The sequence below is a fragment of the Sarcophilus harrisii genome, chromosome 3 (assembly GCF_902635505.1).
Source record: "Sarcophilus harrisii chromosome 3, mSarHar1.11, whole genome shotgun sequence".
In the NCBI taxonomy this organism is placed as follows: Eukaryota; Metazoa; Chordata; class Mammalia; order Dasyuromorphia; family Dasyuridae; genus Sarcophilus; species Sarcophilus harrisii.
This window is the reverse complement of record NC_045428.1, coordinates 8,046,300-8,066,505: the sequence shown is the minus strand read 5'-3', so window position 1 is coordinate 8,066,505 and position 20,206 is coordinate 8,046,300. Positions and strand designations below refer to the sequence as shown.

The following is a 20,206-nucleotide window of genomic DNA, read 5'->3' as shown; positions in this document are numbered from 1 at the left end:
ATGCATCTGAGATTGAGGCGTATTATTTATTGTTGAAATCAATGACTGTCGCTCTAACAAGTGTACCATGTGGATAAAAAACCATGGGGTGTGGAATGAAATGTGAGGCAGTGGATTGGGGAGAAATGTCCCAAAACAGAAGCTGTGAGCTTTTTTTGTTGGGTCATGGACCCCTTTGGTGGACCCTTACTACATTTAATACTCTCGTCGTCTTGGGTGCCTTCATTGACCTTTTGAAATTTCTAGTTGTGTGAGGGTCAGGGGAGAGAAGGAAAGAGAGAGAGAGAGAGAGAGAGAGAGAGAGAGAGAGAGAGAGAGAGAAGGATGGAGAGAGGAGAGAAGAGGGAGAGAGAGAGAGGGAGGGGGGAAAGGAAGGAGAGAGAAAAGGAGAGAGGGAGGGATAAAGAGAAAGAAGGAAAGAGGGAGGGAGAGAAGGAGAGAGAGAGAGAAAGAAGAGAGAGACAGAGAGAATAAAACTAAGAATGAGAAAATGCCCTGAGGGAGAAAAAAGATATTCATATTGAAAATCTTAGTTGAATTATATTAAAATATCACTCTAAGATAGCTGACCTCTGGAATTTGTTCAGTTGTGTCCAACTCTTTGTGACCCCGTTTGGGGTTGTCTTGGCAAAGATCCTGGAGTTGTTTGCCATTTCCTACTCCAGCTCATTTTACAGATGAGGAAACTGAGTTGTCATTTGTTTATAGGAAGCATTATTAGTTGATATTGAAGGGAAGAAAGCGGGAGGTCGGCATTTCGGCCAAGAAGCATTATTTTGTCCATGTTCTGTGCTGAACTCCGTGCCATGCTCTGAGGATACGAAGAGCGGCAAATGGGGGCCCTGTCCTCGAAGAGCTCCTGTTCCAGTGGGGGCCACTAGCCAGTCACCAGGCTCACCCAGAGTAGCCCAGGGTAACCTTTGGAAGGGGAGATAATGCCTCAGTGACTAAGTCTCTTCAGGGCAGATGGGAAGTGACTTCTGGAGACATGGAAGCTCTTTGCTGGCTCAGATGGGCTCTGGAGGACCCTCACCCATGTGGTAAAGCCGAATTTGAGGCTGTCAGATTGCATTGTGAAAAACAGACTCAGATTTGAATATCCACATTTTCTTGGCTGGTGCAGACTGGGGAGAAGTCCTGAATAACTTCTCCCCACATCATCTCCATGATAGTCAAGGTAGCCTGTTCGTCCTTCTCCCACAATCCTCCTCTCATCACCGAGCCACCCTTTATACTTGGAATTTGGCATGGCTCCTTTGCCTCCCAGAACCCCTTGCTTCCTTGCTAACAGAGCTCAGGCACCAGCTCCCAAAGTCCGTCTCTTGGAGTTTTGTCATTGGTCTCCCCCTTTTCTAATTACTTGATATTTACTCACTTCATGCCCTTTTCCCTCCCCAGTATAACTATATAAGCTCTTAAGTACGGAGACTTTTTTTTCTCCAATTTTCTAATCCTTATATTCACCGTGTAAATATTTAATAGGGATTTCCATTGAATTCAGAAGGTTTTTTTCTTTTTCAATGGTGGTCATTTCCTAGCTAATGATGAGTGTGTTAAAATATAAATCCTGACGGAAACTGGAAATCCAGCCACAAAATGTTGTTTTTTCCTTTGAGATTCTGAAGAAAACAACATAATCCTCTTGACTCAGGGGGAATGAAAGTTTTGGCTTTAGCATCTCTCCAAATCAGTTGGTAAACTAGCATTTATTAAGCACCTGCTGTATGCTGGGCTTGAAGATACAGAGAAAGGCAAAAGGCAGTTCCTGGAGGGATGTCAGGGGAGCTGAAAGGCAGAGAAGAGGAAAAAGAGAGAAACACTGGAGAAGCCACTGGGAATTTGGAGAGGCATTGTTAAATTTGAGGACGGATGGGGTGGCTGGTGTCACTGGGCTGCAGGGCGTGTGGAGGACACTGTGTAAGAAGGCAGGGAAGATAGGAAGGGATCAAGTGATGGAGTTCTCCGAATGCCAGAGAACTCGGTATTTGATCCTGGAGGTGATAGAGAGCCACAGGAATGTATTGAATGAGGGAGACCTAGATGGAGTCTTGCTTTTACTTCTATCCCCCTGGGACCAACCTTCAGATTCTGGGACTCAGCCCCTCCCTCACCGCAAGCATGCCCAAGTCTCCAAACCAAAGATCCCTCCCTGCTCCTTCAGCTGTCCTTCCTACCTGTGGACTAAAAGTCCTTCCTCTTCCTCTCATTGTTCTCTAGACACTCCTCAGCTGTTTACTGTCCTTAAACCTTGGCTTCCAGAACTGAACACAATCTTCCAGGGCAAGTCTGATGGGGCAGAGGACATCCTTATGCCTGGGAATACTGTTCTTTTGATGCAGCCCAAGACCCCCGACATGACACTGTCTGTCCATCAAGACTCTCTGAGGGTCTCCTGTTGGTCTCTCTGTAACCCCAGCATTAGTGGGGTCCTTGCCCATAGCATGTGCCTATTGATTGTTTCTGGAGCTGAACTGAATTTCCAGCAAATTAATTTTTTCTTAGAGTTAACACCTCCCTTCCCCACCTTGCTCCCCCACTCCCCGCCAATTGTGGGAAAGATTGGATCTAGCCTTTCTGGACTTGGGTGGTTGCCATTAGGTATAATTGTGGGAAAGACTGGTTCTAGCTTTTCTGGAGTTGGGTGGTTACCACTTGGTATAATTGTGGGAAGAGATCTAGTGCAACTGGATTTTATAGGTAAGAAAAATCAGACCCTGAGATATCAGAACTTGCCAAAGATTCCCCAGAATCAGATAAGAGACCTTAAGAAGGCCTCATGTCCAGCTTGTGACTGATCAATAATTCCCTCTATTCCACTTCCCACAAATAGTCACCCAGTCTCCACTTGAAGATTTCTAATGAGAGAGAGTCCATTACCTTTCTTCTTTTGAATAACTTGGTTGGGAAGTTTTCCTGGTATCCCTCCAGCCTAAATGTGCCTCTTTGCAACCTTCCCTCACCAGTTTTTCTCCTTCTGCCCTCTTATTTGGCCTTCTGGCTCTCCATTCCCTCAAAGGAGGAAGATGGACCAGAGCAAGACTAATCCCTTTGCCACAGAGCAACCTTTCAAAAACTTAAAATGGTTCCTCGACTAGATGCCTTGTGGTCCCTCCCAGCTCTAACTCTATGAGCCTACGTCCTTTCTTCTTCAGACTGAGCAGAAGAGGCTCCTTTCACCGGTGCCCATAGGCGATGTCCCCAAAGGCCTTCATCCTCTCTGTTGACTTTCAAGCAAGACAGTCTCAATCTGTGTTTTCGTTGTCACGAAATAATTGTTTTCTTGAATAAGTCAGGTTACCTCTTTTGCCCTCTTTTCCTCAAGAAAACGGCGGGGCTTTGCCTTTTGGCAGTCAGGTGATGCTTCTGGACCCCCTTTTAGAATCATGTAAATCATGTATTTAAATGCATAAAATAAAAGAATTAGAGAAAAAAGCAATATTATATTGAAATAGTTTAAAAAAAACATATTTTTAAAAATACCTAGTTGGTAGGTCTCATGTAAAGAACCCCCAGTAGATGATGTCCAAGATATATTATCTTGGTATTCTACAAGTGTGCACATTTCCTGGTTCCATTGCTGATCGGATCAAGGAAGGGCAAGGTTGTTGGGAGGAGGTGGGTAGCAAAGGAAGCCATCCAGTTATTAATGTGTTTCTCATTTGGCATCCAGGCCCTGAGATGACCTCATTTTTGGCTTCTCAGGTTCTATAATTCAGAGCTTTTAATGTATAATGCCATCGGGTAAAGGCAAAGAGGAAATGGTCAGGCCCAGAGAGTCGGGGAGCTGCGGCCCCGTCACAGCAGAGCTGTTGCCCCTTGCACTGGGGGTGCTATCAGTACATTTGTTTTGGTTCCTCTGGGAGCCCCGCCTTGCCTTCTCCTCATGCTGGTTGACCTCCCTCCCCTGGCAAATAAGACAAACATCCACAAAAATGAACAACAAGCCAGAGAGCCTTCATCTGCTCTCTCAAAGCTGCGGCTTTTGATTGTTGTTGTTGGAGTAGCCGTTTCCTCCTCGACCTTTGAGAGTTGTGGAGATCCACCCCAAGCCAACTGAGTGCTGAGCCTCTCTCTCAGCTGAGTGGGTTTGCACCTTAGTAGCATCCACAATTTAGTCTGAGCCTGGGCTGCCACTCGAATCTCTTCCACCGGGTTGCCCTGGTCCAAGAGTATCCGAAGCTCCGCCATGCTGCATGGGACGCTGGGAAAGGAAAAAGTGGGCCAGCTCCCAAACTTCCCAAATATCCAATTTTGCCAAACAAATGCTGAAAACCAATCTGGAGTCATTCTGAATCTGGAGTGTGGTGACTCAGCCAGAACCCCGGGGGTCAAGAACCTCAAGTAGTTAACTCTGTGACGTGTGAAAGGATGGAGGGGAAGTCCAGGGGCCATGGGAAGGTAAGATGCTGAGGGCGATGGCGTGGGATTTAGCAGCCTTAGTGTTCTGGGCTGGTGCAGACCTTTCACAGGATCATGGGCAGGCCTTCCCGAATGTATCCTTCCCAGAACCCTGCTCTCTCACTTGACCGAATTCCAGGCCCTGCAGCTGACGCCTTGGAAAAGCTTTTCCCCCAAGGCCTTGGCCTCCCTTTGCTGAACTCTCCGTTTCTTGCTTCATTTTTCTGATTTCAGCCAGAGTGCTTCATCAATGGTGTTCATGGAAATGAGATATTTAGCAGGATGAGGATGAGTGCACTGACATCCTTTTCCACAGAAGCATTTTTCTGCTGACCAGCCCTTTAATTCAACACTTAAGTATCCGTATTTCCTTTTAAAATAAATGGATGAAATTGTGGCAGGCGGAGGAAAGAGTTCTGGTCAAGTGGAGTGAATTTAGTCACTCCCCAAGAATTCCTATAGCACCTACTATGGGCCAGGCACTCTGACGCTAAATATTGCATTCGATTCTCCCAACAACCTTGGGAAGTTGAGGAAACTGAGGCAAACAGAGGTTAAGGAACTTACTTGACCAAGGTCACACAGCAGCAAGCTATGTTCAAGATTTATTCTGAGCACATGAAAGGGAAGGCATTAATAGCTGTGAGGACAACCACTCACCTCAACCTCAGTTTACACATTTGTAAAGTGGGGATAATATAGCACTTAATCTTCCAGAGTTGTTGTAAAGAACTTAGGGGATGATATTTCTAACACACACTTCACATGCTATATAAATTGTAGGTGTTGTTAATATTGGGGAGCAGTTAGGGAGGAAGTTGGAAGTGGCCCTGGGCTGGGCTTTGAAGAAGCTAGGGATTTAAAAAGGCAGAATTGAAGAGGGAAGACTTTTCAGACATGGGGTGGGTGAGTGGGTGGAGGGAAAACCTTTACAAAAGCTCTGAAGGCAGAAAATGAACTCTGTATAGAGGGAACACCTAGTTTAATTCATAAGAGAATGTGTAAAGGGGAACCAAGACTAGAAAGAGAGGTGGGTTTGGGGGGAGAACCAGTGGGTAGTGAAGGAGCTTCACTGGATCGTGAGCCTTGGAGAGTGCATCCTGAGCCTTTCTCTTTAGTGTCCATGCTCTGATGTTGGAGCCTCTCAGAGGCTCTGCCATTGGAGGACAAGGGTGGCCAAAAAACAAACAAAAAGCCCTCATTGAGCTTTGTTTTGGGCACGTGCCTCATACATGGGGGATATTCCACATACATTAGACCCCATCCCCATTCTCTCCCACCTAGCTGCCTCCTCTCCTTCCACTGACCCCGAGACCCTCCCAAATCCAAGTTCATAATACCATGAGTTGGTAAAGGGGCACCCAGGGGTCCACCTCTACAGAATCACAGGCTGAGTAGAACCCCCAGGGGTGGGCTGGGCTGGAGCAGAGTGAGGGAGATTGATGGTTCCTTTTTCAGACACATCTGCAACAAGGCAGTGAGAGGGATGTGTGGATATGTATGAGAAAGAGAATGGAGAGAGAGAAAAGGTATGGAGGGGGAGGAAGGAAGAGGAAGGGAGAGAGGGAAGAAGAGGGCATAGAAGGAAGAGGAAGACAGAAAGAGAAAGGAGAAGGAGAAAGAGATAGGGGACAGAGAGACACAGGGAAGGAGGGAAGAGGAAGGGAGAGAGAAAAGGAATGGAGAGGGAAAGAAAGAAAAAGGAAGCAGAAAGAAAAGGAGAGAGAAGGAAGAGAGGAGAGGATAGAGGAAGACAGAGAAAGGAGAAGGGGAGAGAGAGAGGGCAGAGGGACCTGGCGAAGAAGGGAAGAGAGAGAGAAAGGATGGAGGGAAAAAGAAGAAAGAAGGAAGGAGAGAGAAAAGATGAGAGAAGGAAGAGAGGAGAGGAAGACAGAGAAAGGAGAAGGGAAGAGAGAGAAAGGGGACAGAGGGACATGGAGAAGGAGGGAAGAGAGAGGGACAGAGGAAAGGGGAGAGAGGGAAGAGAGAAGGGGTAAAGGGGAGAGGAAGACAGAAAGAAAAAGGAGGACAGAGAAAAAAGGGATAGAGGAGGAAGGAGGGAAAAGAGAAAAGGGTTGGAGGAGGGAGGGAGAAGGGGAGGAGAGGAGGGGATAGAGGGAAGAAGAGGGCAAAAATAGGAGAGAGAAAGGGGGCAGAGAGACACAGGGGGAAGGAGGGAAGAGGGAGGGAGAAAGAGAGGGAGAGAGGGAGAGGCAAAGGAGGGGAAGGATGGAGCAAGATGCTAGGTTGGTCATCAAGGGAACTCTGCCCTTAACTTGAACCAAGCATTCTGCAGTGATTTGTTGCCTCGTTCTTTGCCATGTCCCTCGTCTGCTTTCTCAGCTCGTGACCCTTTTAGGCAAATGCATGTTTTATAGGGGTCTGTTCTTTTGGCCATTTCTCTCTGATCCAAAGAGCCAGAAATCCTTTTCCTGTCAAAAGGAGGGAAACTTGGTCCAGAAAAGTAACCTGGAAAAAAAATCCAGTTGCTGTGTCTCCTGAGCTGGCTGTCCCTGGCAGTGTGGCCAAAGCGGGAGCTGGGGGAGAGAAGGAGTTTGTCCCGGATGCCAGGGAATTTGAACCAGAATCTCAGATGTCAGCACTTTTAAAAGTAGATTCTTGGATGTAGATGTAGGAAGAGGTGGGTCAGAATCTTCCCCCCGATACCCGGTGGGTAACACTGGACAAGTCCCGTCACTTCTGAACCTTGGTTTCCTCGTCTATAAATGGGGACAGTAATTTGCACAGTAGGACTTCAGCTAGATAGGGGAAGGCTGGCCTTGTGCCATCCTCAAAGGGGCGATTGGCAAGAGAGCAGGAGTGGTCTTTGGCCCTCCGAGCTCTCCTGAGGCTCCAGCTGTGGGCCCCAAGGCCCTCAGAGGTCCACACCTGATGAGTGGGGAAGGTGAGAGCTAATTGGTGGCAAGGCCAGGATTTTCCATACCTTTTCATGCATTTTCACGACTCCCGACTGCTTCTGCACAGTAATCCCCCATAGCAATGGCATTTCAACCAGAAAATAAGCTCACGGAGTTTGGGATTCATCTCCGTGGAGGAGGCTCAGGCACGTGGCTCAGCATCTTATCCCCGCCTTGCCCTTCCTCCCCCCAACTCATCCCTCCACATTTTGAGCAGAAAGCTCTGACTTTGGAGCTAATGGAAATAGCAGCAGTTATAAGGAAAACTGGAAGTTCTAACTGGATGCCATGGCCGTGGATGCCGGACAGCGTCCCTGCCCTTGGAGTCTGATGGGAAAGGCCCTAAGAATACAGGTGTGAACTGAGACACATTGGTGAGGTTCAATATTAGCCAACGAAATAGTCTGTCACGAATAGAGAGAAGGGAAACTGAGGAAAGGAAATGTTGGGGGATGGTGTCCTTGGGGGATGGTTTTCTGGCCCGGTTCTGAGTGTCCAATCGGTCTGACTGCCTTATAGAAACTGGGATTGCTCGAAGCTCGAGAAATGTTTCCTCTTGGGCAGAGGAGGGGGGCAGCCTGGGAACGTTGCCTACACAGAGCTCTCTATGATCATGGGAGATAGTGAAGGAGCTCTGGGAAGCCCCGGCTGGCTGTGTAGACCGCTCTGGCGGGAGAGGGTTAGTTAGCAGGGAATGCTGGTTAGCCCATCGGCTGCTCCCCCCACATGGGAGGCTGCCCACGTCCGAGCGGAATCACACCTTTCTCCAGCCGGATACAAATGGGACGTGTGGAATAGGATGCGGGCGGTCAGGTCTGACTTACCCAAAGCAAAGCGAGTCGTCCCCCCGCGGCTGGAAGCAGGCAGACAGGTCCCAGGTGCCCTCCCTCGCCCCGACCCGTGGATCAGAAAACAGGGGCATCGAGAGTTCACTTTCGGGGCCTGCTACTCGAGGTTATTAAAAATCGCCGTTTGAGCTGGCAATTTGTCAGCAGGGCTTGTGCGCAGTGATTAAGACCATGGGGGTCTCGGGGAGAAAATTGCTTGTTTGGGCCATGCCAGAAGTGCCTGCAGCTCAGGCCTCCTTGGGAGCATTATCCAGAGGGTCGATTCTTGCTACAGCCCCGTCGGTAGCGAGCACGTAGCAAGTGCTGAAAAAATGCTGTTTAATTTGTTCATTCCTGTGAAATTACCCAGGATGGCAGCTGTGGGCAGGGGATAGCACTTGCAGAAGGGGTTTCCTATGTGCCCCTGATCCCGCAAGAGCTGTCCTGTGGAAGAGGTAATATCAGGGAGAGCTGTCTCATTCAGGGACAGCACAGTGCCACTTGGTCCAAGGCTACCCCTCTGTACCCTTGGGGTCATTTTATTTATTTATTAGTTATTTTTGGAAGACATTTAATGAATGTTTATCAGTTAATTGATTGGAATCAAATACTATGTTTGACATATATTATATAACCATGGGCAAATCCATTTTCCCTCTAATCTTTATTTATTTTTATTTATTTTAAGTTTTTTTTTATTTTTAATATATGCACGGATAATTTTTCAGTATTGACCCTTGCATAGCCTTGTGATGCAAATTTTCCCCTCCTTCCCCTCAGCCCTCCCCTACATGGCAAGCAATCCAATATGTGTTATACATGTTAAAATATATGTTAAATCCAATATGTATAAACATATTTATACAATTCTCTTGCTGCACAAGAGAAATCAGATCAAAAGGGAAAGAAAATGAGTAAGTAAAGAAAATGCAAATGAACAACAACAAAAAGAGTGAGAACATTATGTTGTGGTCCAAACTCAGTTCCCACAGTCCTCTCTCTGGGTGTAGATGGCTCTCTTCATCATAAGATTATTGGAACTTGCCTCAGTTATCTCAATCAAGAGTCATGTTCATCACTAATTCTTTCTTTTAAAAAAAAAATAAGGCTTTTTATTTTCAAAACATATTCATGGATAATTTTCAACATTCACTCTTGCAAAACCTTGTGTTCTAAATTTTTTCTCTCCCTTCCCCTCATCCCCTCCCTTGGGGTCATTTTAGAAACACTTTTCTCCCCCATTGGGATGTAAGCTTCTTGAGAGTAGGAATTATTTCATTCCTTGTGAGCATCTCCCCTTGTGGCCAGTACATTACCAGGCACACAGTAAGTGCTCAATAAATGCACATCTGTCAGTTTAATGAGGATCCTCATTTAGAGGCGATAGACTTCTAGCTTTTAAGCTGTGATGAATCTCAGAGATGGTTTCCTCCAGTGCCCTCATTGGGCAGAGAAGGAGCTGATGTTCAGGGGGGTTAAGAAGTCTTGCCCGCAGTCACACAGCAAGTATATGGTAGACTGAATTTGAAGCCAGGTCTTCCGACTCCAGTGCAGTGTTCCTTTCTTGCTCCTAGTCTCTTCTGGGAGAAGGTAATGACTAGAGGAGAGGCGATGGGCTAAGAGAGGAGAGTTTGTGGGGTCTTTTTGTCTTCTGATTGTCCCTCCTTGTTCCGTTTCTTCTTTCACAACATGACTGTTGTGGGAACGTGTTTAACAAAATTGCACATTTATAACCTACACGTAGGTTATAACCTATCTATAAGGGTCGGGAACAAGCGGTCTGCCTCTGATACTTCCTACTTAACATCCCTGGGACCCAGTTTCCTTGTATGTCAAAGGAGGGGGTCAGCGGATTCTTGCTCGATTCCGTGGCTCGGTCTGGGAGAATGGCAGCATCTCTCAGGAGGACCTGGGCCACAGCCCAGCGAGCTTCAGCTTGGGAGCTGGAAAACCCGTGTTCCAGCTTTGGCTTTTAAAAAGAAATGATAATCGGGCTGTGCGAGCTGTGACTTCCCCTTCCTTGTTAATTCAGTTTCTTTTTTTAAGTGAGAAGGTTGGACTGGGAGATGGCTAAGCCCTCGCCCAGCCCTGATATTTTGTGCTTCTTATCCCCAGCTTCAAGAAGCTGACTCCGGGTTCTGGTGGAAGGAAGAGAAGGGATGCTGATTTTGGCGTCACTCATTGAAAGCCATCTTTGTAGCTTGGGAAACAACTGTCAATGGTTTCCAGTCACGTGCATTTAACATGGTGTCCTCCCCCATCAAGGGCTTGATTGTGCATTGCTCTAGGAAGGGATATTCGCCATAAGTTTTTGACGGTATGTCTGAAATTGGACTTGATGGCTCAGCTCTGTGACCCTGGGCAAGTGACAGCCATTCTGAGCTTGTTTTATCCATCAGAAATGGAAAGGGATTAGATTAGGGATTCTCTGAGGTCCTTTCCCATCTATGATCCCAGATAGTAAAGATTTTGGCTAGAAGGGGCCTTACGGCACATTTGCTAATCTCACTTAAAAAAAAAAATCTATTTATCGTAAACTTAATGAACACTTATGAACATTTCAAAATATAAAGAAGGAGGGTGGGTAAGTGACTCCATGAAACAGAAGTTCTGATATATTCAGTTTTCCACCATCTTTGTTTTAGGGAGATGGAATTTTCATATTAACATTATTTAAACAAAAAAAAAAAAACACAAGGAAAATAAAGAGAGTAGGAAAGTTATATTTCAATTTGTACTCAGAGTTTGCCAGTTACTTCTCTGAAGGTGGATGACATTTTTCATCATGAGTCCTTGGGAATTGTCTTGCATCATTGTATTGATCAGAGTTGCTAAGTCTTTCACAGTTGATCATCGTTACAGCATTGCTGTTACTGTGCTCAATGATCTCCTGGTTCTCTTCCTTTAACTGTACATCAATTCACATAGGTTTTGCCATTTTTTGGTCTGTGATTTATTTATTTGTAAAGAGTATTTTCTTTTTTTCCAATTACACATAGTTTTCACCATTCATTTTTTAGAAGGTTTTTAGTTCCAAATTTTCTCCTTTTTTTCCTCCATTCCTCTGTCCCCCTCCCAAAGAAATCAAGCAACTTGATATAGGTTAAAAATGTGCAATTTTGTTAAACATATTCCCACAATAGTCATGTTGTGGAAGAAGAAACAGAACAAAAGGAAAAATCACAAAGCAAAAAAAAATAAAAAAGCAATAAAAAGTGAAAATAGTAAGCTTTGATCTGCATTCAGACTCCATAAAAAATATGTGGATAGCATTTTCCATCATGAGTCTTTTGGAACTGTCTTGGATCATTTTATTGCTGTTTTAGCCTGGTGGATTCTTTCTCTTTTGATTTGACCTTCTCAATCTTAAGATATCAGGGCTGTTTTCCTTGATAATTTCTTAAAATATGATATCTAAGCTCTTTCTTTGACTAAGGCTTTCAGTTAAAATTATCTCTCCTGGATCTGTTTTCCAGGACAGTTGTTTTTCTGACAAAATAGTTCACATTTTCTTCTATATTTTCATTTTTTGATTTCTTATTGAGGATGTCTCATGGAGTCATTAGCTTCTACTTGTCCAAATCTAATTTTTAAGGAATACATTTCTTCAGTAAATTTGATATCTCTTTTTCCACCTAGAAAATTCTGCTTTTGTTCTTTAGTGAATTTTTGAACTTCCTTTTCCATTGGATTTATTTTGTTTTTAAGGAGTTGTTTTCTTCAGCGAATTTTTGAACTTCTTTTACTATTAGGCCAATTCCGTTTTTTAAGGTGTTATTTTTTTCAGTTCTTTTTGTGTATATGTACTTCTTTTTAGCAAGTTAATTCTTTTTTCAAAATTTTCTGATGTTGCTTATTTCTTTCCCCAGTTTTCCCTTTACCACTCATCTCTTTCTTTAACTCTTTCAGGAATTCTTGTTGGGCTTTGATCCAATTAACATTTTTTTTTCTTTGAGGCTTTTTTTTAGATAACTGTTTTTACATTTTTGTCTTCTTCTGAGTTTTTATCTAGGTCTTGAAAGTTCTTTTTAGCTCTGTGTCCCATGGACACATTTGAATTTCATCTGGACCACAGACATTTTGCGAGTACCTAACTCCAAGCTCCAAGAGTATATGAAATCTTCCCTTGGGCCAGACTGCGTCCCATTAGAAAAGTGTGCAGCTTAAATTTTCCATCCTGGAGTCACTGTAGCTATAATAGGCTAAGTTTCTCCAAAGCTGATGTTTGACTCCCTGAGTCTTCTGGTTTAGGTCATGCTTTTGCCATTTAAATTCAATAAGTATTTGCTAGATGATGAGGAGCAAAAAGCAGCACACCGACTTTGGAGTAGTCAGCACTGGATTCAAATCCTATGTCTTCTTCTTACTGTTTGTAACCTTATAGTTCACTTATCTTCCTTGTACCTCCATTTCCTCATTTGTAAAATGAATCAGAGGGACTGGACCTTCAGACCCTCTTTGAGTCCTAAATATGTGATTTTCTGAAGTAACTCAATGAGCCAGACACTGGGTTATACCAGATACCAGGCAGGGATACAGACAAAAAAGAAAAGTTTTCCATTGAGTTGATTACATTCTACTGGGAGGAAGGAGTGGAGGGGTCCGGGGGGCTGACGGCAATATGTTGATCCCCAATATGGACAAAGTCATTTAGGAGGAGCAGAATAGTAATAACTGGGAGGATCAAGACAATTTTCCAGCAGGGGCGGTACTTGAACTGAGGCTCCAATCTCTCTAGGATTTAAAGAGGTGGTGGTGAGGAGGGTCAGATTTGGCCAAGGCAAGGGAGGAGATAATATGTGGCGAGAACAGCAAATGGGCATGACTCCTAGGGCCCCCAAAGGGGGCATAGTGACAAGTCATTCTGGAATAAGTTAAGCCAGATTTAGAAGGATGCTAAAAGCCAAGTGGAAACATTTGCTCTTTATCCTGATGGCTAAGAGGACCTCTTGAAGGTTCTGGAGGGAGGTGCTTCTGGAAAGTCACTTTGGCAGCTCTGAATCTGGAGAGGGCAGTCAAACCTGGTAGGAATGACTATGTCGGGTGAGGAATATTGAATAGAATTTGAATTGGAGAGGGTGGGGGTAGCCTGGAAGCAGGAGACCTGGAATGAAGCTTGTTCCACATGGAGATATCAACTTCCTTTGTCTCACTTTCCTCCGTGGCTAAATCAGATCTTTTCCTCTTTCCCCACTCACAGGATGGTTTTATAGAAAACACTTTGCGTCCAGAGGTAGCAAGTGCTGTGATCCTGATAATTGGATGGCAGTATCATGTTTCTAAATAAAATGAACTTCTTGTTTTCCCTTGAGCTGTGAATGACTGTTATATTTACAGGAAGTCTCTCTTTCTGTCTCTGTCTCTTTGTCTATATCTTTGTGTCTCTGTCTCTTTCTGTCTCTGTCTCTGTCTCTGTGTCTCTGTCTGTCTCTCTGTCTCTGTGTCTCTATCTCTATCTCTGTCTCTGTCTCTCCACCCCCAATCCTCCCCTCTGTTTTAAATACCTTCTTCTCTTCCCCTAATCTCTTCCTGCCCTAATTCCCAGTGAGGAAGCACCCAGAGATTATGGGACTGATTCAGAGTCATATAGTAAAGAGTTGGTCATATAGTAATGACCTGGATCCTGCAGCAGCTCCAGCCCAGTTAGTTCAGCTCCTTCTCTGGACTATTGAGACTGAGAATCCCTCTTCTTCTCTTCCTCTCCGAGTTTAACAATGAGTGGAACCTTTGGAGGAGTCCAGGTCAGGGCAGATGATGGAGAGCGGGCTGCCAGCCACTTTGGGACACAGTAGCGCTTCTTTCCAGGGAAAACTCTTTGTGACTGATGAGGAAATTTTACTTTCCGCAGGGCTTGAAGAGAATTCTCAGGTGCCGTCTGGTGCGAGAGACCCGGAGGAAGCTCACGGAGGTCACCTGCTCTTCCACCCAGACTTTCCTTTCATCGGGCCGCCTTCTTTGGTCAGAGACATCACCGGTATGTACCAACCCCGTTAGTTTTTTACTCTTGTGGGGACTTGGCGGGTGGGAAACTTGGTTACTAGGAGATTTTCCTTGGGGAATGACTAGCACAGGAGGCTGCTGAGATGGTAGATGCATTTTCTATTGTGAATTTAGAAAATGTCCTGAGTTCAAGTACCGCCCCTGCTGGACAGGAAATATTCTTACTTCGAAATGTCTTCTTCCTTCCCTTCTAAATAGCTTCCGACCATACTCTTTGTGCATTCTCCTACTGAGACTCAACACCCAGATCTTATGTTAAGGCTTTTGGGAGCCTTAATTTCTGGAGCCCCCTCACCCTAAAAACATGTTAGGCCTGGTAGCTAAAATCTGGGATCTCCAGCTTTCTTCCAAAGTTCACCTCCATGAACTCTATTTGACTCAAGTGTTCATTTGTTCAATTGTAAATCTGCTAGAATGTGGAATTGTATATAGAGCTGGTTTAGTAAGTCGGTACTTTTAAGTGAAAGATAAACTGAGACTATTAGTCTTAGCTTGTGTGTATATATATATATATATATATATATATATATATATATATATATATATATATATTATCCGACCTGGATGACCAGCTAACAAGCCCCCCTTGGGGCTCTCCTGATAAAGAGCCTGGGAGTTTGAAACTCGGCAGTTACCTAAACACTTTGCACAGTTCCAGTGGAGACTGTGGGGGGAGAGCGCTTTGCTGTCCCGCTGTTTCTCGGCTAGGTTTCTGTAGCCCTTCTTATTTCGTTGTCTGGCAATGATCTCATCGCTTGCTGTGTTTATAAAGGAATGTACAGTTGCAGCCAGAACCCCCCCACCCACTAAGGAGGTGGGAGACCAGCCCTGAAAAGGACCCTGGTCTAGATCCCGTGGCTTGCACCGGGTCGTAGGCTCGCAGCCGTGGCATCTGCCCAGTGGCCCTCCCACCTTTGCCCTCCCAGATGCTTTGGAATTTTGAGAAAGAACCCTCTTTTATCCTATGGGGAAATGAGTTTCCTTTTTGCTCAGTAGTCCTGGGACGGAAGTTCGGAGGCTTGCTTGCCTTCCTGGGCTAATGGTGCAGCAATGAGGGAGTTTGGATTGAGGTCTCTAGCTTTGAACCCCTGACCGTCAGGGTCACTAGGTTCTGGGAATGCTGGACGTTCAGTGGGACGTGAATCACTTGGGAAATAGCCCTGCTGTGTTTTGAGTTTTGGAGTGATAGCAGAGTTGGGGAAAACCATAAGTGGCTCTTGGGTGGGAAGCGAGGATGATCACAAAGTCACTGGAAATACATAAGAGATAGCATAGTATAGTCAGAGGACCAAAGTTCAAATCCTTCCTCTGACACTTAATCTACCTAAAGGATTTAGAGAAGTCCTTTAGCATTTCTGGGTTTCAGTTTCTCCTGTAAAAAGAGGGGGTTGCAGTCACTGGCCCCTCAGGTCCCTATGAACTCCATCCAGGATACCGATGACGATTCCTAATGTTGATGTCAAATCCGAGAGAGAGAACTCAAGAAACTCCATGTGCTTCTCTGCTGCCAGCGAGGCTGCTGGGAGCTGCCTTCCCCCCGCGCACTAATAAAGTGCACATGTTTCTGGGGTGTAGTCATCGCCTTTTTTCCTACTTATTCTGGCTGCTATGATTACCTTTTGTGATTTGGCAGATGTTGGGGCCTTTATTCGGGTCCTGAGTCCTGGCAGTCAGACTACACTTGATTAATGACAAACACCTTTTCTTCTTTCCCCCCTTTCCTGGGTCTGCTCCATCACTTAGGCCTTTTGGCTGTCAAATGTGTTCTTCCACTTCTTCACCTTCCAACGCAAAGGGGAAAAACAAACAGCCAGAGAGAATGAACCACAGTGATCATGTATCCCAGCTTTCTCGTTTTTTAATTGAGGAAACAGGTCCCAGAGAGATCGGATCACCGTATTACTAATATTTTTGAATGACAAAGGACTTTTTCACTTCTTTGCAAACAGTCCTTTCTGGCAGTGTCCAAGTACTAACATATATATTTCTAGCACAGATACCTTGCATTAGTCAAAATAAGTGTAAAATTCTAAGTTAGGGACCAAAATATTAATTTTTTTATACCAAAATGGAGGAATCTAGAAAATAGTTGGCGTGAATACAATGTAAACATTTAGTGGACAAGAAAGTCAGTGTGAGATCTACAAGCAGGATTTCCATTTTTCCCCTCAATAGGTACTTTATTTTTCCTAATATATAAAAAGGTAGATTCCAAAATTTATTTTTGTAAGATTTTGTTTTCCACAGGGATAGCTAAATGGTGCATTCTATAAGAGTGCTGGCCCTTAAGTCAGAAGGATCTGAGTTCAAACCCAACCTCAGATACTTAATATTTCTTAGCTGTGTGAACCTAGGCAAGTCACTTAACTCCAATTATTTCAGCAAAAAAAAAAAAAAAAAAAAAAAATATATATATATATATATATATATATATATATATATATATATATATGATTTTGTGTCCCAAAATTTTTCTCCCCCTCTTCCCTAAGACAATAGATAATCTGATATGGATTATATACTTGCAATCCTTTTAAATATATTCCCATACTTTTCATGTCATACAAGGAAAACCAAACTAAAAGGGGGGGAAAATAACAGGAGAAAGAAAAAAAACAAATGAAAAAAGGAGAAAATTGTATGCTTCAATCTACATTCTGTCTCCATAGTTCTCTCTCTGGATGTGGATGACATTTTCCAACCCAAGTCTGTTGGTCTTGTCTTGGATCACTGTATTGCGGAAAAGAGCTAATTCTATCTTAGTTGATCATCACACAATCTTGCCATTACTATGCACAATGTTCTCTTGGTTCTGCTCACTTCATCAGCAGCAGTTCATGTAACTCTTTCTACGCTTTTCTGAAATCAATCTGTCCATCATTTCTTGTTGAATAGTAATATCCCATTACTTTCATATACAACAACTTATCTAGCCCTTCCCCAATTGATGGGCAACCACTCATTTTCCAATTCTTTGCTACCACAAAAAGAGCTGCTACAAACATTTTTGCACGTGTGGGTCCTTTTCCCTCTTTTATGATCTCTTTGAAATATGATTGCAAAGATAAAAGAGAAAGTAATCTTGGGCCGAATTAATCAATCAATGGGTATCCATTTAAAAAGACAGTGTCCAGCATAAGAGAATAAGAGCTGTTTCCTGTTCCGATCTGACCTTTGGGGTCTTGTATTCAATTCTGGGGATTACTATTTGGACACTGCTAAGCTAGAGCTGATCTACCAGAGGGTGACGAGTAGTTTAAAGGGACCTCAGGTTTTTGCTACATGAAGATCAAGTAAAGAAATGATGGATCTTTAGAAGAAGAGAATGTGATGACTAGACTTCAGATCTTTGAAAGCCAATTCTCACAGTAGATGCTTAATGAATGCATGTTCACCCCCCCCCCCCCCCCCCCACTTGGTTCCAGAAACTGAAATTTGGATCAATGAGCAGAAATTGTAGGGAGTCAGATTTTTGACTTGATGTGAGGAAAATTACCAGCAAACTGTCCCATTCAATAGAACAGGCTAACTTTTGGGAGGTAGCTCGTCCAATAAAGGATGTTTGTTTCAGAGGATGCTTCCTTTAGGATTCTGGGATTTTGAACCCCAGTGATGGATTAGTCTTTTGTTAGAACGTGAGTAGCTTTGAGCAAAAATTTGAAAACTCATTCCTTTTCTGTTCTCAGCACAATATTGGGTACACACAGTAGGTACTTAATATGTACTTGCTGGTTGGTTATTCCCTCCTCCTGTTTCATATGTGGCCATAGCAATTGACGTCTGATTCATCCTGTTCTCCTGTTGTTTCGGCTTATGATTACTTGTCTCCCCCGTCAGAGCTCAGCTTGTTGAGTTTGGGGATGAGATTCTTTTGACCTGCTTAGTGATTGGACACTGTGGGCACATAGTTGTAATTCTACCAGTGGATACTAATTGTTGGGTTGCTAGGGATGGATGAATGAACACTCCATTGTTTGGACTGACCTAGATTGTTGGGATCTTTGTAGAAGTGTGTGTGTGTGGTGAGGAGTGTAATGGACCATGGTATTTTTGTACCAAGTGCTCTGAGTGTCTGAGGTCATTATGGTAACTTAAGGAAATGTGTCACTGGGCACTTGGGATTTTCAGGAACGTGGTCTTTAATGAACTGGGAGGCAAGTCTAGCTCGTGGTCCTTCTTCTCTAATGATTTCCTTCCTGAATGTGAAATGCTATACTTTCTTCAACTTTATTTTGTCATCTGGAAAAATGGAGTCAGTTGCTCTGCCAAAGGACCATTCGTGACAGTCTGCCATCATGCATACCCCATGCCTTTATTTCCTCAACCCCTTCTGTCTCCTCGCCCTTTGTAGTCCAACAGTCACCTCTCATGGAAAAATAAAATTTTTTTAACTTTTCCATTTTGCACTTTGCCCTCTACCCTGCTACTCATCCTGCCCGAGAACCATCCTACCTTTCTATCTCCCGTGAATTGAAGCCCTTCTTTGGGTGCTGTTTCTTTTAATTAGCATGTGAGTTCCTTGAGAGCAGGTTCTGTCTCAATTTTCTTTTAGCATCTCCTGTGCTTGGTACCCGCTGCTCTACCAAGTGTACCCCCTAACTGCCAACGGAAGTCAGTAACTTTCTTCAACTGAGTCACGAAGAATGGAAGATAATAGGATTACCAAAAGTCATCTGCCTAGGAGAGGGTACCGCGAAGCCATTGCCGCTCTGTCTTATTCTCTGCCTCTCTTGTCTGACTTGTTGCAATGTTAACTACGGCTGAACTTACAGATCTGCCGTCACCTTCAATCCCTTCCATCTGATTCCACTTCCCCCATCTTGTACTTGTTAAACTGATCCTTGCACCCAATGGCAGGACTCTCTATTGACTCTACTTATCTCTATTGAATTTCTCTCTTTATCTCCACTGAGTCAGTCCTTTGTGGGCCAAGATCGCCATTGCTGGCTGTTGAGATCTTATTAGAGGGAGCAGATCTGATTCAGGGCACAGCCTGCCCGTGGTTCTGTTTGGGTCCCGTATGCTTTCATCCAATTTAGTACTAAAAATGTTGAGCAAAATGTGTCCAAGTATCGTATTGTGTTGTGAAAGAGCCTGGTCCACAAGAGCCCCAGGAGCCTCTTTTGGGCCTTCAGAATTGTGTCCCTCTCTCACAGGCTTTGGCATCCATTGGGTTATCTGGGGTATCCATTGGGCCATCTGTATCTATGACTGGTGATTTTCCCAGAGGGGAAGGAGGGGAAAGGAGAGGGTCCTGCTAGGGTCCCAAGCAGAATGGCCTTCCTTCCGACACATAAGGTTCCTCCTCTCTGGAGATCTTCACCCATCAAAGGCCGCCTCTGCTGCGGAGCAAACGCTTTCTAGCTGCTCTGGAACCGTTACTCCTCCTCAGCATTATTCCCATTGCATGAGCCTGGCGCCGTGGACCCGGGATTCTGTCTCAAAGATGAACGGGCACATTAGCTCACTGATGGCTATTGGGTCATGGCAACGCTACTTTTTTGGTTAAAAAAAAGTGTAAAATGAGGTTTGATTCATCTCTCTAGATAGTGATATTTGAGAAATGTACAAAAGTGTCACCGAGAATGATGGTAAAGTGAATGGAGCACGTGACCCCGGGAGGGGTAGATTGGATCTGTCCTTCCCTCGTGGCACGGTATTTAATAAGCACCTACTGTGTGCCAGGTGGTGGGATACAGAGACAAAAATAAATGCCTCCTGCTTTGGGGTCATTTCTATTCTTCGCAGAGAGTCGGGCAAGTAGGTTTTAGAAGCGAGGCAATTTGTGATTTTATTAGTCCAGGGAGGTCCTGAGGAGGGACTCCCTCCTTCTGGGAGACCGGCAGCAGCTTGTAGCTTCTCAAGTTGCCTATAGAAGCATATCTGAATAATTTACCAAATAAATAAATCTAGCACTTAGCAGAGTTCCTGGAAAATAGTAGGTGCTTAATAAATATTTATTGATTGATAACTACAGGGTATTTTGGAGTGGAGGGGGAGGGGAAGTGCTAGCAGCTGGGGGCAGGGAGCAGGAGTGTCTTCCTGTGGGCCACAGAGTTTGAG

The 20,206-nt window shown here is 44.4% G+C and overlaps 1 protein-coding gene across 5 annotated transcripts in view; it reads left to right on the top strand.

Annotated features, from left to right (window-relative positions):
• LPP (LIM domain containing preferred translocation partner in lipoma) overlaps positions 1-20,206 on the top strand; it is a 626,695-nt gene that overhangs the window by 32,612 nt on the left and 573,877 nt on the right. For 4 of the 5 annotated variants that reach the window (XM_031957434.1, XM_031957435.1, XM_031957436.1 and 1 more), the window contains exon 2: positions 13,992-14,117. The gene's annotated coding sequence lies outside the window, so the exon portion shown is untranslated. Of the gene's footprint in view, positions 1-10,244; positions 10,461-13,991; positions 14,118-20,206 lie in introns of those variants that run through there. The other variant, XM_031957438.1, reaches the window with a different exon arrangement.